Source organism: Pituophis catenifer, unplaced genomic scaffold (assembly GCF_029215685.1).
Source record: "Pituophis catenifer annectens isolate HBS135680 unplaced genomic scaffold, rPitCat1.0.hap2 SCAF_2, whole genome shotgun sequence".
NCBI classification, from domain to species: Eukaryota; Metazoa; Chordata; class Lepidosauria; order Squamata; family Colubridae; genus Pituophis; species Pituophis catenifer.
Window position 1 is genome coordinate 27,579,208 of NW_027256882.1, and position 19,790 is coordinate 27,598,997.

At 39.9% G+C, this 19,790-nt stretch overlaps 1 pseudogene; it reads right to left on the minus strand.

The window, feature by feature from the left end:
* Positions 1 to 10,882: 10,882 nt before the first annotated feature.
* On the minus strand, positions 10,883 to 19,433 carry LOC139310036 (zinc finger protein 84-like; annotated as a pseudogene).
* Between the last annotated feature and the right edge of the window lie 357 nt (positions 19,434 to 19,790).

Sequence of the window (19,790 nt, forward strand, 5' to 3'; positions counted from 1 at the left end):
AGCTCTATTTAACTAGGGAATTGTAATAATTGAGATACTATTAATTGTATATTGCATTGAAAGCAGAAATGGTTAAGTTGTGGTTTGGAGGAATATATGGGGGAAATTATTTGGTTTATTATTATTGGTAAATATAATTAATTGATTTGTAAGAAATTGGATTGCATGGAAATAATTGGAATATTCATGTTCATATTGATTAACATACAAAAGCTAGTTATATAATTAATTGATTTATATTAAAATGTTTAATTTGTATTAAACAACTGTAATATTACATAATTAACCAATGTGAGGATGGATATAAAAATAGATGACAATGGGAAGGGGTATAATATAGAAGGAAAAATTGAATTTGATTAAGATTAGAGATGAGGATGAAGGGTAATATTGGCTTTTTTAAAAAAATAGATGAGGAATAAATATGGCAAAAAGGAAATATAGAAATTGTAAATTTAATTGAAATGACTAAACACTGTTTAAATTTGTGAACTGGCCAAATACTCTGTTCAAAGAAAATACATTATATGTATGTGTGTTTCTAATTATTGCTATTTATTCATATTTGTTCTCTTTTATTCTTTAAAGTTTAACAAGTCATTCTTTATCTTAATATCTTTATATTTATTTGGGGTTGGCTTTCTTCCCTTTCATCTTTTTTATTGTACAGCAATCTTTCTCCTGAAACCTACCACCTCTCTCTTTTCTTTCCTTCTTCCTTTCTCTTCCCCCCTTCTTCTCCTCCCTACTTCCTCTTTCTCCTTCTCCTCCTCTCTTCCTCCCTCTCTTACCTTCGCTCCTACTCTAATTTCCCTTCGCTTCCTTCATCCCTCTCTATTGCTGCATCCTTTTATGCATATGGACTACTCAGAGGGCTGAAAAAGTTATTTTTGACTGGTCCTCGCACTTTTGACCAGTCCTCGAACTTACGACTGTCCTCACATTTTACGTTTTTGCCCTATCTTGTCACCATGATGAAGAGAAGCAGTTGTGAAATGAGTGACACAGTTGTTAAGAATGCCGCAACGGGCATAAATGTGAGGATGGTCATAAGTGCGAGGACCGGTCAAAAGTGTGAGGACCAGTCAGAAATGACTTTTTTCAGCCCTCTGAGTAGTCCCTATGCAGATAGCCACGCCCACCCGGTCACATGACCAGCTAGCCACGCCTACCCAGTCACATTAACACCAAGGCACACCCCCAACTAAGCCATGCCGACAGAACCGGTTGTTAAAAAAATTGAATCCCACGACTGGGCCAGAGACAGAAACTCAATCTTTGTCAATGCAACACAATAGGACCCATCTAGGACAGAAACTCACCACATGGCACCTGGGAAGATTACATCAGCCAGCAAGGCTAGCTAAGACCCCCACCCCCTGGGAGTCTGACAACCATGGCATAGGACCTAGTTTTCTTCTAGACCACCTGCTGCTACCGACGACCTCCCACCGACCTGTGCGCTCCCACAAAGAGGGCCTCCTCAGGGTGCCATCAGCCAAACAATGTAGGCTGGCGACCCCCAGCGGGAGGGCCTTCTCTGTGGGGGCACCTACCTTCTGGAATCAGCTGCCCCCTGAGATAAGGAGGATCCAAGACCTCGGTGCCTTCCGCCGTGCCCTTAAAACTTTCTTTTTTCAGCAAGCCGGGCTGGCTTAACATATTTTTTAATATTTTTTTAATTTTTAATTGGTTTGTTATCTTAAATTGGGGCCAAATTAATATCCTTTTAATTGTTTTTTAATGTTTATATTCTATGTTTTTATCTGGCTGTACACCGCCCTGAGTCCCTCGGGAGAAGGTGCAGTATATAAATTCGAGATAAAATAAAATAAATAAATAAATACAACCAATCAGGGTACACTTTCAGGGCCCCAGGAAGTTCAAAGCCGGAGAGAGCATAAAAACCCAGGGACTCACTGTATGTCGCCCCTTTTCTGTTCAGGAACTCAACCATGTGATCCTGTCCACCATTAAACCATCTTTCCAAGCAGTCTCCATGTTTCCAGTGTCTTTCCCCACTTGGAGCTGAACGCAGAAGGATATTTCTTCTTACAGAAGTTAGCACGCACCCCTCTCCTAGAAGAATGAAATATTTTAGAAAATATTAAAAAGGCAGAATATTATGTTGTCAAGCCCTGGCTTGCCATACCTGGGGGGTATGGGGGAATGGCTGCCGGGGGCGGCGTGACGGCTGCGGGAGTGGCGTGGCTTCAGCACCTGACGTCCCAGGTGCTCCCAACGGCTTCTTGCTCCTTTGGCCAGCGGGCCCTTTTCCATCAGCTGAGTGGTGCTGATGGTGGCACAGTGGAAGGGCGGAGGACTGTGAATCGCCGTTTCGTAGCTTCTGTGGTTCCTAATGGCTGCGCCTGCGCCATGATAGCCAGGGAGACTCAGGAGGAGGAATAAACACAGCCAGATGATGGCTATGGGGGTGGACTGGGCCGTGGGCATGCCTATGTTAATTCAGAGCTATTTACAACGCTGGCAGTAGCTCCCAGCGCTGACTTTGTATCTGTCAAACTCAGTCCTGCCGGACTGCGGCCGCATTAAAACCTGCAGCAAGTAACCTTGTTTCCGAGTTTGATTTGCCTGGAAAGGAACGCCTGTGATATATTTCCCTGGATGAGAAATGGAGAAACATGTTTTTTTAGGCAGGAAACAGACTCACTCTTAATAGCCCCCACCCTCCTCAATAGCCCACAGCAGATGTCTGCACTTAAGAGATAGCTAGGTCTATTCATAAGCAAATGCCCTCACCCAAAATCCAACAAAGGTAGGATTAGCCCTCGAATCCTAACTGGAGCGGAATTGATGAACACTGTATGGAACTGGGTGAGAAGAATCCTTTTTATTTAATGTGTAACTCCAAAAGAATATCCAGGAAAAGAGAGACTCATAATTATTTTTAAAATGGCTGCGACTTAACACCTTGAGTAAAACTTTAAAATGGAAGGAAAAAGAATCAAAGGTAAGAAAACAGAAAATTTGCTAAAAATACAGAAAGTTGCATTTTCAAATTGGACAGGCATTGGTTTTGGATAGGCATTTTAAAATGCTGGAGTTATTTACATAAAAAGCTAACCATATTTATATTTTGGAGTATTCCAGTAAAATTGGATAAAAATGGTTAATATTGAAATCTGATTTAAGATTGCCACCTGCTGCCAAAGGAAGGTACAACATATTCCCAAAATCCTGGAAAGACTTGGCTCTTGGAGATCTAAGTGTGATAATAACATTAATGACGGTTAATCTTGAATATGTTTGAATAATATGGTGATGGGTATAAAAATAACATATTGAAATATTGAAGAATCAAACAATGGAAGATTATAACTTAACCTAAATATATGTATTAATAATAATAATAATAATAATAATAATAATAATAATAATAATAATAATAATAATAATAATAATTTTATTTCTATACCGCCCTTCTCCCGAAGGACTCAGGGCGGTGTACAGCCTATTTAAAAACACAGAAACAAAACAACAATTTAAAATTTAAAATCATTAAATAATTAGGCTCCAATTAAAATCCCAGAAATTTAAAATACCCCAATTTAAAAACGTTATGTTAATAGCCCGGCCTGGTGGAACAACAGGGTCTTCAGAGCGCAGCGAAACACCCGGAGGTCGGAGATCTTACGTATTTCCGGGGGCAGTTCATTCCACAGGGCTGGGGCTCCCACAGAGAAGGCCCTTCCCCTGGGTGTCGCCAGCCGACATAACTTGGCCGATGGCACCCTGAGGAGACCCTCTCTGTGGGAGCGGACTGGTCCTATTATTAATAGAACTATATAAATTTGTTAAATGTAACAAATATGATTACCAACATTCTATTTGTAGTAAAAGGAATGATATTCAGAATTTGATCAGCATAAAAACAACATACTAAAATATTGAACAACTTAGTAAGGAAAGATTAGAATTTAACAAAAATATGTGCATTGTTAGAATTATGTAACGTCAAACGTAAATATGATAAATATTATTTTATTTGTAGTAAAATGTGATTAGAAAGGGAATATTTTTAAATATAACAGTGACATAACTAAAAATGAGATTATAATTTAATATAAATGTGTGTATTACTATTAGAACTATATAAGTCTTAAATACAACAAATATGATTATTAATATTTTATTTGTAGTAAAAGGAGTGACATTTAGTATATGGAGGTTGGCATAAAAATAACATACTGAAATATCGAATAATCAAATAATGAAAGATTATAATTGAACAAAATAGGTGTATTATTACTAAAACTATATAAGATTGTCAACTGTATTAAATATGAAGAATATTGTTTTATTTGTACCAAAATGTAAGACACTCCGGTGTCACGCTGTTCACATAACAATATGTTTGTAAAAAAATAAAAAATAAAAAACTTGGGGGAAAAAAAAGAATTTGGGTGGTACAAAATGTAAATTTTAATTCCATCACTGGAGATGGTCTTTTACTTGTGAATAGGCTGGCCCAGTCTTTCTTAATGAACACAAAATATCTGCTGGGGGCTATTAAGAAAGACTGCTTTCTTCCTTTAAAAGCCTGTTTCTCCATTTCTCCTTTTGGGAAATATAATATTCTGCCTCTATAAACGATTTCCTGTGGCTCCTTGTCGTGGCCCCCCAGCTGCCAGGGGAGGCCTGTTCCAGATGCATGTATGCACAGAGCACTTAGGAGAGGTGAAAAAAGGAGGACAAGGAGTCCACTCAGGAAGCAAATGCTGAATGGCTCCTCCCTGGGAATAAATAGAAGGAAAGGGGAGTGGTCATTGTAGGAGACAACAGTCCTTTTTCTGGAGATTTTGCTCATTGCGTTTCATGCAACAAAGACTGCTTGCCAGAACTTAATTTGCAGCCTTTTCGCTGGGAGCTCAAGGCTTTGCAATTATCCTGAGGAACTGATAATTGATTGCTTATTTGTACCCTCTGACTATCATTAAGTGCTGTACCTTATGATTCTTGATGAACGTATCTTTTATGTACAGTGAGAGCATATGTACCAAGACAAATTCCTTGTCTGTCCAATCCCACTTGGCCAATAAAAATTCTATTCTATTATATTCTATGTGTAAAGCTACATTACTTAAGGGTAATTTGTATGGTTTCTGTCACAAGTAAATGCCTTATTCTCCATTATGTAAATAGTACATGGACAGTGTGTGTCAGGGGTTAACTTATTCTTCACTTCTTAATGTATTCATACTTTACCACTCCCATACTTAGCTCCACCCATTGTATATATAAGGAGCTGCATACCTCCATTCTGTGCTTCTATCTGTGAATATTCAGCGAATATAGAATGCCTTATGTAAATAAACAGAGATATATTTGAATATCTGATTCTCGAATTATTTATTGAGTCTGATCCTGAAAATATCGTAACAATCTGGTAGCAGAGGATGGTTGAATAGACTCAATAAAAACTTAAACATGTCTAAAAGAGATAGGCCCAACACCAGGGCATACAGCAAAGAAATGGAAGCGGATCAAGAAATAATAGATGAGTCCACGAATGCAATTTCGAGAGAATCTGAAGAATACACCACAGAAGACGAAGAAATAATAAATGAAGATGATGACCAAGAAGAAAACGAAATAGAAAACAACGAACTCAGGTCAGAGATACTAAAACTTTTAAAAAGCCAAAAGAGCGATGAAAGTCTTGTCACGAACCTCCAAGATATACTAAAAAACAACGGAGCAGCGAGAGAGAAGCACATCGCTACTGAAAAATCAAAAGACTCAAAAATAGTAAGTGATATGCTTACAGATAAAAATGCAGCGAAGAAGAAAACCAACAATCCCGCGCAAAATTTCGAATGGCAGCCATCTTGGTTCCAACAGACCCCTAAGATGAGTGAAGCAGAGCCAGTCAGAATGCGGGATTCAAAATGTCTGGCGCGAAAAGCCTTACTCGATACAAAAAATGAAAGAGAAAAAATATATACCTCAGAAGAATCAGAAACAGAGAACGAAGAAGATTCAGTAGACATGCAAGTAAAGTCAGCAATGAAAACGCTTTTTGCTGCATTTGGACCAAAACTGAAGATTGCTAAAAAATCAACAAAAAAGCAAGCAAGCGAACCAACGCATCAAAATCCACCCGCTTCTATCCAGACGGCGAGAGAATCGACACCTGAACCCAGAGAGCCCTGCAGATACCACCCCACGCCGCAGACTAATCCAAGGACCAGCGCCTTCAGCAAAAGAAAACGAGTGCCCGCTATCACCAGGACTCCCAAGATCGAGCCGGGGACTGATTCATCGGAAGGAGAACAAAGCGAGGGAGCTGCAGCAGCGAGAACCTCTCTCGATGACTCCAAGAACGAAATGAACAACGCGCATGCACAGGACTACGCAGACAACCCAGGAAGACATGGAATGCGGAGAGAATCATGCAGACTTGTAGCGAGCATCCCCACACCGTTTTGCAACTTTAAACATCTACAAGACCATGGACTACCCCCGGTTGTAAGTAATGGACCCAACAACGTTGGGAATTTACCCAGTGACTTCCCAAAGCTGAGAATAGATGGCATTAATTTGCAAGAATGGTATCAGCAGCTACAGGTTGTCTTTATGAAAGAAAACTTACTGTTTTTTATTACTAACCCCCCAAAAAGACCTTGGACTCTAAAGTTAGATTGCCTACACCACAGAGCATTTTTCTTATTAATTTCTAGTGTGTCTCCTGCCATGTATCACAGTATTAAGCAAAATCTGACTGTCTCAGAAATTATTCAATGCATGTTTAATTTGTTTCACAGTGAAAGCGTAGCCACTACCACAAGAATGTCTAAAGATTTCTTCTCTTCTAGGGTAAAGCCAGGGGTTACCATAAGTGAACATTTAATATCTTTAAACAAGATTAGAGCAGAGCTGCACTTAAGGGGGGAGGTGATTTCAGATCAAACGATGAAAAGTGTTATCATCAATTCACTTGACCCATCATGGGATAATTATATTTCACACTTAGACACAATCAGTCTAGGATACTTATCCATAGAAAGTCTATCCAATAAGTTAATAGCTGAAGACAATTCAAGGAGAAGTCGTTATAACAACCACATAGAGCACAAACAATATAAAAAGGTAGCATTTCAAGAAAGATATCATGAAACACTTAGATGCCACAATTGTGGGTCCAAAGAGCATAATAGGAGGGATTGTCCTAAAATTCTAAGAGAAAGACATAGATCAGAATATAGAAATAGGTACAACAACAGACAGTCTTCCATTGATAGACATAGGTATAGAAGTCCACCCAACTATAGAGAACATAGAGGGGGCAGAGATAATTCAAAGGATAGAAAATTTGGTTCACTGAATGGGCTAAATAAACATGACAACATTAACATACAACAACCAGAGAACAATAATTGGCTTATTGATTCTGGAGCAACTAATCACACTACAAATAATAAAAACATATTATCTTCATTTATAGAAGATAAATTTGTAATCAAAGTAGCTAATCAAGAAAAGGTTCAAGTGATAGGTAGAGGGAATGTAACCTTACCTGGCCTAGGAAAAATAGAGGGGGTATTACTAATACCTGAAATTCCTCATAACATACTTAGTGCCATAAAACTAAGCAGAGACTCTGACATTAACATTGTGTTCTCGAAAGGAAAAGCAACATTAGAGAGAAACAAAATAAATATAGGTATAGTAATAATCAAAGGAGGTCTACCTTACTTAATGACAAAGGAGGAATGGTTACACAACATTGATTCAAGTATGGAAAATGACAATGAGATAGATAATGGAGACAATAGTAACAGTGACAATGAGGAACGTGAAGTAACCCATAATCACAAAGATACACACAATATAAAAAAACCTAAGATAGGTAAACCAATTCATGATGAGTGTGCTCATGTCTTGCATAGGAAATTAGGACATGCCAGTTTTCCTGTAGTGCAAAAGATGACTGAACATGCAGAAGGTGTTAAAATAAAAAATTGTGAAAACTATTTGGAATGCTCAGTATGTAAATCTACAAAACTCAAAACTAATCCCAGACCTAGAAAATCAACGAGATCAACCAACAAAATTTTTGATTTGGTACATATGGATCTAGTTGGTCCTCTAACACCATCAATTACTTATAAAAAACGCTATTTTCTGACCATTGTGGATGATTATAGTCGTTATGGATTTGTTTACACATTAAAACATAAAGATGAAACTTTTCAGAAATTTAAAGAATTTTACAAACGCATAGAGACACAACACAACATTAAAATAAAACAAATCATGACAGATAGGGGATGTGAATTCATGTCTAAAGAATTCTCCCAATGGCTAAAAGATAAAGGAATGTTACATTACACATCTAGCCCTTTTTCTGCATTCCAGAACGGAGTGGTAGAGAGAAAGAACTCAACATTACAAACCATGATTAGATGCACACTAGAAGATGCTGGCTTAAGTAAACAATTCTGGTCAGAAGCCCTACAATATTCTAATTACACACAAAATAGAACTTGGTCCAGCATTGTAAATAAGACACCATATGAAGTAATGTATAATAGGAAACCAAAATTAGCACACATGCACATATTTGGAGTCACTGCAGACGTACACATACCTAAACAACTAAGGCGCAAAGGTGAGAATGTATCCAGAAGACTTAGATTTATGGGATACGAGACAGGTACAAAAGGGTACAGATTTATCGATAATAACAATAAATTTATAGTTTCCAGAACAGCTGTGTTCCATGAACAGGCCAACTGGTCTAAAATACATCTTAATGAAATATTCTCAAACACCAACCCAGACACCAAACTCCAAGAAAAAAGGATTAGAGAAGAACACAGTAACAACGTACATAAAAATAAAATCAAAACATGGACAAACAGTCAACATAAAATAAAGACAGATTCATTAACTAAAAAAGAAGCAAGGTATTTACATGACAATGATAGTAAACCAGAAAGAGCAATCAGAAGTAGCAGAAATCAAATGCCAAACAAATATAAAGATTATGTAATGTATATGGATGGAGAATCATCAATACCTAACACATATGAAGAAGTGTTAAAACTTCCTCCTGAAGAAAAGAAAAAATGGGAAGCAGCCATGACTAAAGAGATGGATAGTTTACGAGGGCTAAATGTGTTCACACCTACAGTTGCACCAAAAGACAAAACCATCATTGGCACTAGATGGATATATAAAATTAAAAATTTAGAGGGAGGCAATACCCTATACAAAGCTAGATTAGTTGCACAAGGTTATGCGCAGAAATATCCCGAGGATTATACAGACACATACTCCCCCACAGTGAGAACAGAGAGTGTCAAAACAGCTCTGGTTATAGCATCAGCACTCAACCTCGATGTGTTTCAATACGACATACAGACTGCATATTTACACGCAAAATTAGATAAGGAAATATATGTAAGAGCACCTCACAGTCAATACACAAACAAAAATGAGACTTGGTTATTAAATAAAAGTTTATACGGGTTAAAACAATCTGGTAAACAATGGTATGATTGTTTGGTAAAAGTTCTTAAAACCATGAACTTCAATGCCACTACTGCTGACAATTGCTTCTTTGTTAAAAAAGAGAATGATTCCCTAGAATTTGTATTAATCTATGTGGATGACATTTTGTACATAGGTAAACATAAAGAAAGGAAAGAGGCGTTTGTAGCAAAACTGAATGAACATTTTTCATTGAAATCTTTGGGTAAGGTAAATAAATACCTTGGTGTTCAAATAAGCAAAACCAGAAGGGGATTTAAACTTTCTCAAAGAGACAAAATCATAGAGCTCTTGAATAAATGTAATTTAAGTAACGCTAAGCCCTGTGACACTCCCATGCAAACTGATTTTTTGAAGAATACAGAAGAATCATCTCCTGAATTTAAAGATAATACATTTTACAGGTCAGTCATAGGTTCACTTCTTTATATCTCTAATTGGACTAGACCTGATATTGCTTTACCTCTCAACTTATTGTCCAGACATGTCAGCAAACCATCACTATACCATTGGGAAGCTGTCAAAAGAATATTAAGATATTTAAAGAATAGTTTAGATTTCTGTTTATTGTTAGAACCTAATAATGTCAAGGAGCCCATCCTCACATGTTACGCCGATGCGGATTGGGCTGGAGATACCTCATGTAGAAAAAGCACATCTGGTTATATATTCTTTCTCAACGGTTGTCCAGTTTACTGGTACACTGGCAAACAAGATTTAGTAGCCACCTCGACAACAGAGGCAGAATATGTTTGTCTATCTAAGGCAGCAAATAATCTTGTATGGTTCAATGATTTACTTTCAGACATTTGGAAAAAACCCATTTTGCCTTTTATTATGTATGAAGATAACAAAGCTGCTATCGAAATATCTAGATCAGATGCCATTGGACAAAGGTCCAGACATATAGATATAAAATTTAAACATGTGAGACAGTTATCTCAGGATGGATTTATCAAAGCAGTTCATTGCGAAACATCAGAGCAAATAGCTGACATATTAACAAAGCCTTTGCCGTCTAAGCAACATAAATACTTGACTTCTAAGTTACATGTCTTATATTGTTCTGAATCTGAATGTAATTGTTATAATATATCGAATCGGCATTTAGAGGGGGATTTGTCACAAGTAAATGCCTTATTCTCCATTATGTAAATAGTACATGGACAGTGTGTGTCAGGGGTTAACTTATTCTTCACTTCTTAATGTATTCATACTTTACCACTCCCATACTTAGCTCCACCCATTGTATATATAAGGAGCTGCATACCTCCATTCTGTGCTTCTATCTGTGAATATTCAGCGAATATAGAATGCCTTATGTAAATAAACAGAGATATATTTGAATATCTGATTCTCTAATTATTTATTGAGTCTGATCCTGAAAATATCGTAACAGTTTCTCTCCTGTATAATTCTGAGTGAAATCTTTCCCACAATCAGGACATTCAAAGGGTTTCTCTCCCGTGTGAGTCCTCTGGTGTATCACAAGGTGGGAATTTGCAATGAAACGTTTCCCACAATCAGGACAGTAATATGATTTCTTTCCTGTGTGCATCCTCTAGTGTCACACCAGGTTGAAATTCTGACTGAATTTTTTCCCACAGTGTGGACATCCATATGGTTTTTCTCCTGTGTGAGCCCTCTGGTGTTTCACCAGGTCAGAACAGTAAGTGAAACTTTTCACACACTCTGGTCACTCGTATGGCTTCACTCCTGTATAACTCCTCTGGTGTATCAGTAGATCAGAATTCCGACTGAAATTTTTTCCACAATCTCGACATTCATATTGTTTCTCTTGTGTGAGTCCTCTGGTGTTTCACCAGTTTGGAATTCTCACAATTTTTTCCCACAAACCGGACATTCAAAGGGTTTCTCCCCTGTGTGAGTCCTTTGGTGTATCAACAAGCTGGACCTATGACAGAAACTTTTCCCACAATCAGGATGATCAAAGGGTTTCTCCCATGTGAATCCTCTGGTGTTTCACCAGGCCGGAATTCTGACTGAATCGTTTCCCACAAACAGGACATTCAAAGGGTTTCTCTCCTGTGTGAGTCCTCTGGTGTTGAACTAAATTGGAATTGTGACTGAAACTTTTCCCACAATCAGGACATTCAAAGGGTTTCTCTCCTGTGTGAGTCCTCTGGTGTTGAATCAAATGGGAATTCAAACTGAAATGTTTGCCACAATCAGAACATTCAAAGGGTTTCTCTCCTGTGTGAGTCCTCTGGTGTTGAACCAGATTGGAATTCAAACTGAAACGTTTGCCACAATCAGAACATTCAAAGGGTTTCTCTCCTGTGTGAGTCCTCTGATGAATCAGCAGGCTTGAATTCTGACTGAAACCTTTCCCACAATCAGGACATTCAAAGGGTTTTTCTCCTGTGTGAGTCCTCTGGTGATCCAACAGGTGGGAATTTGCAATGAAACTTTTCCCACAATCAGGACATTCAAAGGGTTTCTCTCCTGTGTGAGTCCTCTGGTGTTGAACTAAATTGGAATTCTGACTGAAACTTTTCCCACAATCAGGACATTCAAAGGGTTTCTCTCCTGTGTGAGTCCTCTGGTGTATCACCAGGTGGGAATTTGCAACGAAACTTTTCCCACAATCAGTACAGTCATACGATTTCTTTCCTGTGGGCATCTTCTACTGTACCACCAGATTGGAATACTGCATTGGGAGCAGCTATAGGGCTTCTCTCCTGTGTGGGTCCTTTCATGAATAATCTAACTAAATCGTTTCCCACATTCGGATAATTTGTATGGCTTTTCTCCAGCATGGATCCTGTTATTCATAATCTGTGATTTGCTATGCGTGCTTTTCCCACAATAGGCACATCTATGGAGCTTTTCCACCACTGATGTTCTTGAAGAAGTCAAAAATATGTGATCTTTTGTTGCATGGAGCTTTGATTCAAGCTACTGTTTTCTTCCTCACAGGGCAAGGCTTGCATTACTGTCTACCTTTTGTGGCTATCCAATTATCTTTTTTCTCCTCACTCACCTCTAGATATTTCCCTCTTTCTCTGAATGGAAAAAAATAATCTCCTTTGACCTTTTCACGTAATCTATTGTTGAGTTCTGCATACTCTACTTTTCCAGTTTGAAATCTCTTCTTGATTTTCTCCCCTTTGTCTCTCACCAACTGGGGAAAGAGAAGAATTGTGTGCTTTTCTGAGGGCTCAATTTGCTTTCAATTTCAAAGTTGCTGGTAATTCTCAGTTGTCCGGAGTGCTCTTATTGGTATCTTCTTCATCTGTAAAATTTAAATAAAAGTGTAAGTTTAAAATTGTTTCTTTATAAAATGGTTACAGAAGATGTGAAAAAGGTATACATTACAAATAAAAAGCAAACATGCCATAATGCTGAAATAGTTTCTAATGTTAATTATGATTCATTTGACACATTGAAGATTAATGAGTTCCAAGTTCAAATATACATTCAAATAAAAATACACTTTATACACTTTATACAAAAATACACTTGTTGACTTGGGTCAATCACATATTCTTCATACTGTGATTATTGGGTAGAATCTCTGTAATTCAGATAAATGGTTTATCAAACATGCTATTTGTCTTTCTTCGGTGTGTTTCTGGCCAGAGGGTTGCAATTCATGCCGCCACTGCCATTATTGTTATTAAGTTCGGTGGCTGTGGCTGTGGCAGTGCAGCCACCACTGCCACTGGTGGCAGTTTTGGCGGCAGCTTTGCCATCACTCACCGTGACCAGCGGTGCTTGTTTGGCCCGCTGTCAGCGTTCCAAATTAGGCTCTCTTCCAACGCTGACATGAACGAGATTAAGCAGAGAGCAGAAGTTTGATTTATTGCTGAGATGAACTTTTACCTAGTTTTTTGTATGTTACAGATAGTGTTTCCTGGGTGACGAGGGTGGGGGCCACATTCCTGTGAAAAGAACGTGCCGGGATGTAGAGATGGATCTGCATGATGGCCAATGGGACATTGGGGTTGGAGAGCGGAAGAGGAGGGGGTTGGAAGGAGGGGCCAGTTTGGCTGCAACTTGAATCAGGAATGTCGGATTCTGCTATTCGTAAAATAAAAGTGATTCATTAGAGACTTTGCGCTTGAGAATGAAGTTTATTTAAGATAGCACCGAAACCTGACAGACAGCCAAACTCTCCTCCAAATCCAGGCTGGCTGAGTTTAAATCATCCCGTTCCCTCCCAGACATCTGGTCGGACGGACTATGGCTGAAGCCAAGCTCTCGGAGGAAAGCCTGCTTCAAGAAACGGGAGGAGCAGAAGCGGTCATGATTCCAGCCAACTTGGAAAATACAAAGGTTCAACTTTCTCCGCCTTCCCTCCCCGCAGAACTTCAAGCAAAGAAACGTGAGCCAGATAAGTACCCGGGGACTGTGCCAAAAGCCTTAGAGGCGGAATTTCCTTTTGCAAATGTAAAAGATAAAGAAAAACCCCTAAGTGAATTGGGAAGGGCGAGCTGGGGATGGGAATGGCAGCGAAGCTCAGACAAGGCAGCACCTCCCTACCCCAGGATGAGAGATGAGGCAGAGGACTATCAACACCAAGGCCGGCCCTCCAGAGCTCAGCACAGAGAGGAGAGGGCAGAGAGGGAGGAGCCACCCCAGTTCAGAGGGAAGTTCGATGGTGATCCAGACAACCTCGCCCAATTCCTCGATTCAGCTGAGATATACATAGAGCGGTTCGGACACCTCTACCCTTTCCCCAGAGCCCTAGTGAATGCTATCTCGGAAGGGCTGGAGGGAGAAGCAAAGAGGTGGTCAGCATCACTCTACAAAAACAGGGGCCCCCAGCTACAAGATGCGGATGGGTTCTTGCAACTATTGAGAGCCCATTATGAGGAGGAGGAGGAGGACCCCTATGTGGAAGACGAGCTCAGAAACCTAATGCAGAGGGGGAAGCCTATCAGAGAGCATATCCGTGAATTCAGGAGAGTCATTGGGACACTGCCTCCCCTACCAGAGTGATTGCTGGTGTATTTTTTTAGAACAAGCCTAGATAAAAGAATTTTCCAAGTGACTGCCTATCGTGACATCCCAAACCGACTCGCTGAATGGTTCCGGGTAGCGATAAAAGTCGACAGAGGGCTGCGGGCGAGTGACACGTCAAAACCACCAGAGGGAAAGGAGAGAGGCCGACCAGACCAGGGGCCACTCAACAGACGAGAAACCCCAACGTCACAGCCCTCCTACAGACCAACTGCCCCACGGAGCCCACTGAAATGCTACAGATGTGGAGGAAGCGGCCACATAGCAGCAAGATGTGGAACGCCTAGACCGGGACCAGCTCCACCGCCCAAAGCACGACCGGAACGAGGGCCCAAGCGCGTCACCCATGTACCGCGGGAAGCTCCCCAAATCCCGGAGTTTTTCGCTCATCTGACCGAAACCAGAGGAATCCCAGATGAGGGAGATCAGTCCCCCGAACCCTATGACACTGAGGACGAAGGCGAGGATGACCTGATGGTGAGTGGACCCGTCCATCCTTTTCTTTTCCCCATACGCCTAACAGCCCCCAAAACAGGGGCCCAAGAGACTTTCCAAGCCCTAATAGACTCGGGTAGCACACGGTGCCTAATCAACCTACCCACAGTTCTAAAATTGGGAATCCGAGCTAAACAGCTCAAACAACCAATTCGCTTCGAGCAAGTTGATGGGTCCCTAGTGGGAGGAGCGTACGCCACACACTTGACTGAACCCGTGAGACTAGAACTCGCAGATCACTGGGAGACGATCCGCTTCATAATAGCCCCCAAGATGACAGAACCAGTCATATTGGGACTCTCGTGGCTCGACAAATGGGGCCCAATCATTTGGTGGCAAGAGGGAACCCGCAGACTGGGAATAGCAAAGGGGCCCCAACCCCTGCTGCCCCGACCAGAAGAATTCCCTCCCACGCTGAAACCCCAAAGCAGCCCTCCACTACAGAAGAAAACGCCACCAACACAAGGGTCCCTCCCAGAAGGTGCAGCAAAGCAATTGGCAGCCGCACCCACCACCGCTTGTAACGCAAACCAGATCCCAAGGGAGTACCAAGACCTTGCAGGGGTATTCAGTGAGGCCACGAGGGGGTCTTAGCTAGCCTTGCTGGCTGATGGTCACATGTGCTTCCCAGGTCACATGCTTCCCAGGTCACGTGTGGTGAGTTTCGGTTGCTATATGGGGCCCATTGTGTTAGTTTTTGTTGCTATTGTGTTGCAAATGTCCTTTGACAAAGGATTGACTTTCTGTCTCTGGCCCATTAACAAAGGGTGGGGGGCAGGAAGGTGGGAGCTGCTTTGTCTGTAAAATATGCTTCTCCATTTCTCATCCAGGGAAATATAATATTCTGCCTTTTTAATATTTCCCAAAATATTTCATTCTTCTAGGAAAGGGGTGGGTGCTAACCTCCTACAACTGTTTAAATTTGTGAACCGGCCAAATACTCTGTTCAAAGAAAATACGTTGTATGTTTGTATGTGTGTTTCTAATTATTGCCATTTATTGCTATTTGTTCTCTTTTATTCTTTAACAATTCATTCTTTATCTTAATATCTTTATATTTTTTGGGGTTGGCTTTCTTCCCTTTCATCTTTTTTATTGTACAGCAATCTTTCTCCTCAAACCTACCACCTCTGTCTTTTTTTTCCTTCTTCCTTTCTCTTTCTCCTCCTCTCTTCCTCCCTCTCTTACCCTCACTCCTACTCTAATTTCCCTTCCCTTCCTTCATCCCTTTCTATTGCTATATCCTTTTATGGATATGGACTACTCAGAGGGCTGAAAAAGTTATTTTTGACTGGTCCTCGTACTTTTGACCAGTCCTCGAATTTACGACTGTCCTCACATTTTACGTTTTTTGCCCTATCTTATCACCATGTTGAAGAGAAGCAGTTGTGAAATGAGTGACATGGTTGTTAAGAATGCTGCACAGGCATAAATGTGAGGATGGTCATAAGTGTGAGGACCAGTCAAAAGTGCGAGGACCTGTCAGAAATGACTTTTTTCAGCCCTCTTAGTCCCTATACAAATAGCCACGCCCACCCAGTCACATGACCTCCAACCCATGCCCACAAAATAAGCCACACCCACAGAACCGGTAGTAAAACAATTTAGAACCCACCCCTGGTTGGGGGTCACCACAACATGAGGAACTGTATTAAAGGGTTGCGGCATTAGGAAGGGTGAGAACCACTGATGTAGAGCATTGTAAGATTCAGTGGGCAAAGAACTTTGGATTTAATATAATGCTTGAAGACTGGAAGAATATAACAGAATTACAGAGTTGGAAGGGACCTTGGAGGTCTTCTAGTCCTACCTCCTGCTCAGGGAGGAAGCTCTATACCAAATGGTTTTATGATATTGGGATCTACCATTGAAGAAGTTCTCAAGAATGTATAAGGCACCTTGAATGTTGGAAAGATAAATAAGAAATGTTATCATTTATGGTGGACGTGTGACAAAGAAATATTCTATTAAGATTCACATCTTAATACAGAAGTTTCTTATAGAGAATATAATGATAAAACCAGAAAGTTTTCTTTTAGTAGATAAAGAAATTGAAAAAATTGAAACTTTGATGTTATATGTGTTGTTGGCATCAAGAATGCCATATGCACAAAAATGGAAGGATATTTTCATTCCCACAATGGATGAATGGCTGCAAAATCTGATGGTTAGCAGAGATGGTTTTGTGCAAAATGAGGAAAATTTGGTAAAACAAATTAGAGATCAAAAACAAATGCATATCAAAAGGTTGTATAATGCTTTATTGGAAATAGATTCAGAGACGGAACTGGTTAAAGATTGCATGATGAAATGGGCACAAAATTTTCAAGAGCCAGTGATGATGGAGATTTGGGAAAAGATTTGGATTAGAAATGTGAAATTTACACAAGCACAAAATTTAAGAGAAAACTTTTATAAAATGTTTTATAGAATGCACTTAGATCCCAAAAAACTATCATGTATGTATCCTAATGTGCAAGCTAAATGTTGGTGATTGTGATGATGCAACTTATTATCATATATGGTGGACTTGTAAAAAAATCAAAGCATTCTGGATAAAGATTTGGTGGGTGATGCAGAATATTTTTTAAAAAAGATTGAAATTTACTCCACACTTGTTTCTACTGGGTATAACTACGGACTGTACAGTTGTAGAGACTAAACTGATCTTGAATTTAATAACAGCAGCAAGATTGTTGATAGCACAACATTGGAAGAAGGACTTTTTGCCTACTATTGATGCTTGGATACTGAAAGTAACTAATTTAGCTGAAATGGCTAAAATCTCAGCATACTTGAAGGATCATACACAAGAAAGATATATATTGGATTGGAGAAGATGGATTGATTATATTCAAAATAAGTATCAGACTAAAAAATATCAAATAGCTTATGAATGAATCTTTAATGGTATAAGCGTTACATGAGTGATTTCAGAAGTATTATATCCAAGAAGCATGATTTTATCTATGGGGGGGTTAAGAATTTTTTTAAAGAGGGGATGTTAGTTTAATGGATAGTTAAGCAATTTAGTTTATTGTTAAAAAGTTAACTGAAATACCTTGTGTTCTGCTCTGGGAAGTCGGGGAGGGGGAGGGGGGATGGGTGGGAGGGTTGTGGGAAAATTGTGTTTTTTCTTGCTTAAAACTTTTTCAATAAAAAAAAAAGAATGCTATATGCACAAAAATGGAAGGATATTTTCATTCCTACAATGGATGAATGGCTGCAAAACCTGATGGTTAGCAGAGATGGCTAAACTTACTGCTTTGATTAAAGAAAAGAACAGGATTAATTTTGTTTCTACATGGAAACCACTTTTGGACTTTGTTCCTGAGATAGAAAAAAATGAAAGTTTGATTTTGGGTTTTGTTGATTAAATACGTTTGTTGTTATACAAGTAGCTAGTTCATATTATCAGATAAAAGTAAACAGTTGAGGTTTTATATTATTATTCTACTGCACCAAGAGTCAGAAGACAATGCTTTTCTTTTTCCTTTCCCCTTTCCCCTACACTTTCCTCTCTCCCTCCATTTTTCCATTATTTTTATTTCTTCTTTGTACTTCCGTATTTTACATTTTGATGAATTAATAAAATATTTGGTTAAAAACAAATTCTTAACACTGCAAAGGGTTATTATGAAATATATCTAGAAGTCCTGGGAATGGATTATACAATTTAGATAGATGCATACAGAGAGAAGTACAAATAGACACTCCTACAAGTATGTATATATGTGGAGAATCCATGTGTTTTCAGCCTGAAAGCTATCCCAAAACCCAAAATGGTTACAGTCAAACCTTCCGTGCTAATTTTAGAGATGTGGGGGCTTTAATTGATAAAACGATGCCTAAAGAAGAAATGAAAGAGGAAGAAACATGACTGGGGGCTTGAGGCGAAAACATGTGAAGAACAGTTGTAGGAATTGGGTAGGTCTAGTCTGGTGAACAGAAGGATTAGAGGTGACCTGTTCCAATATTTGAGGTGCTGCCACAAAGAAGAGAAGATTAACTTCTTCTCCAAAGCACCAGAAGGCAAGGCAAGAAGTAATGGATGGAAAGCAATGAAGGAGAGAAGCATCCTAGAAACCAGAAGAAATTTCCTGACAGAGACCAGTGGAAGGAAGGGCTTCCCTGCCCAAATTGTGGGTGCTTCTCACTGGAGGCTCTGAAGAAGATACTGGACGGCCATTTGTCTGAAATGGTCCAAGTTCTCTTGCTTGAGCAGAGGGTTGGACTACATGACCGCCAAGGTCCCATCCAACTCCGTTTTTCTATATTCTATTCTATGTTCCGGTTGCTTCTCTGCTTCCACGCAGCGGAGGAAATCAAGCAGCCTTTCCTGCTCCCAGCCTCTCCTCCGACCTGCCCTCCACTCACCCACCAGCTGCTGCTTCGGCTCTTGGAAGAGCAGAGAAGCCACTCGGCGCACCACCTTCCTCCCGTGAGCGATCCGGTAGATCCAGCCCTTCCCTCCCCTCCCCTCTAGCAATGCAGTACTTGATGGTTTTAACTCCTTAAGGCTCAGCCCCAGATGCCTCTGTAGCGACGGCTTCCTAGGCGCTGATGTTGCCCATCTGACCGCCATCTCCCGATAGGAGGCGGTAAAACAGGCTCGTCCCGTCTCTACCTGTTAAGGCGTTTGCAAGACGTTTTCTCCGATTCCACGCCATCAAGTCAGTTTCCACTCCTGGCAGCCGATGCGAGTGAACTAGTGAAACGTGACCCTACTTAACTTGGGAAGATTAGCTACAGGCTGAGCCTTAAACGTTCATAAAGTTATTAAAGAATTACAG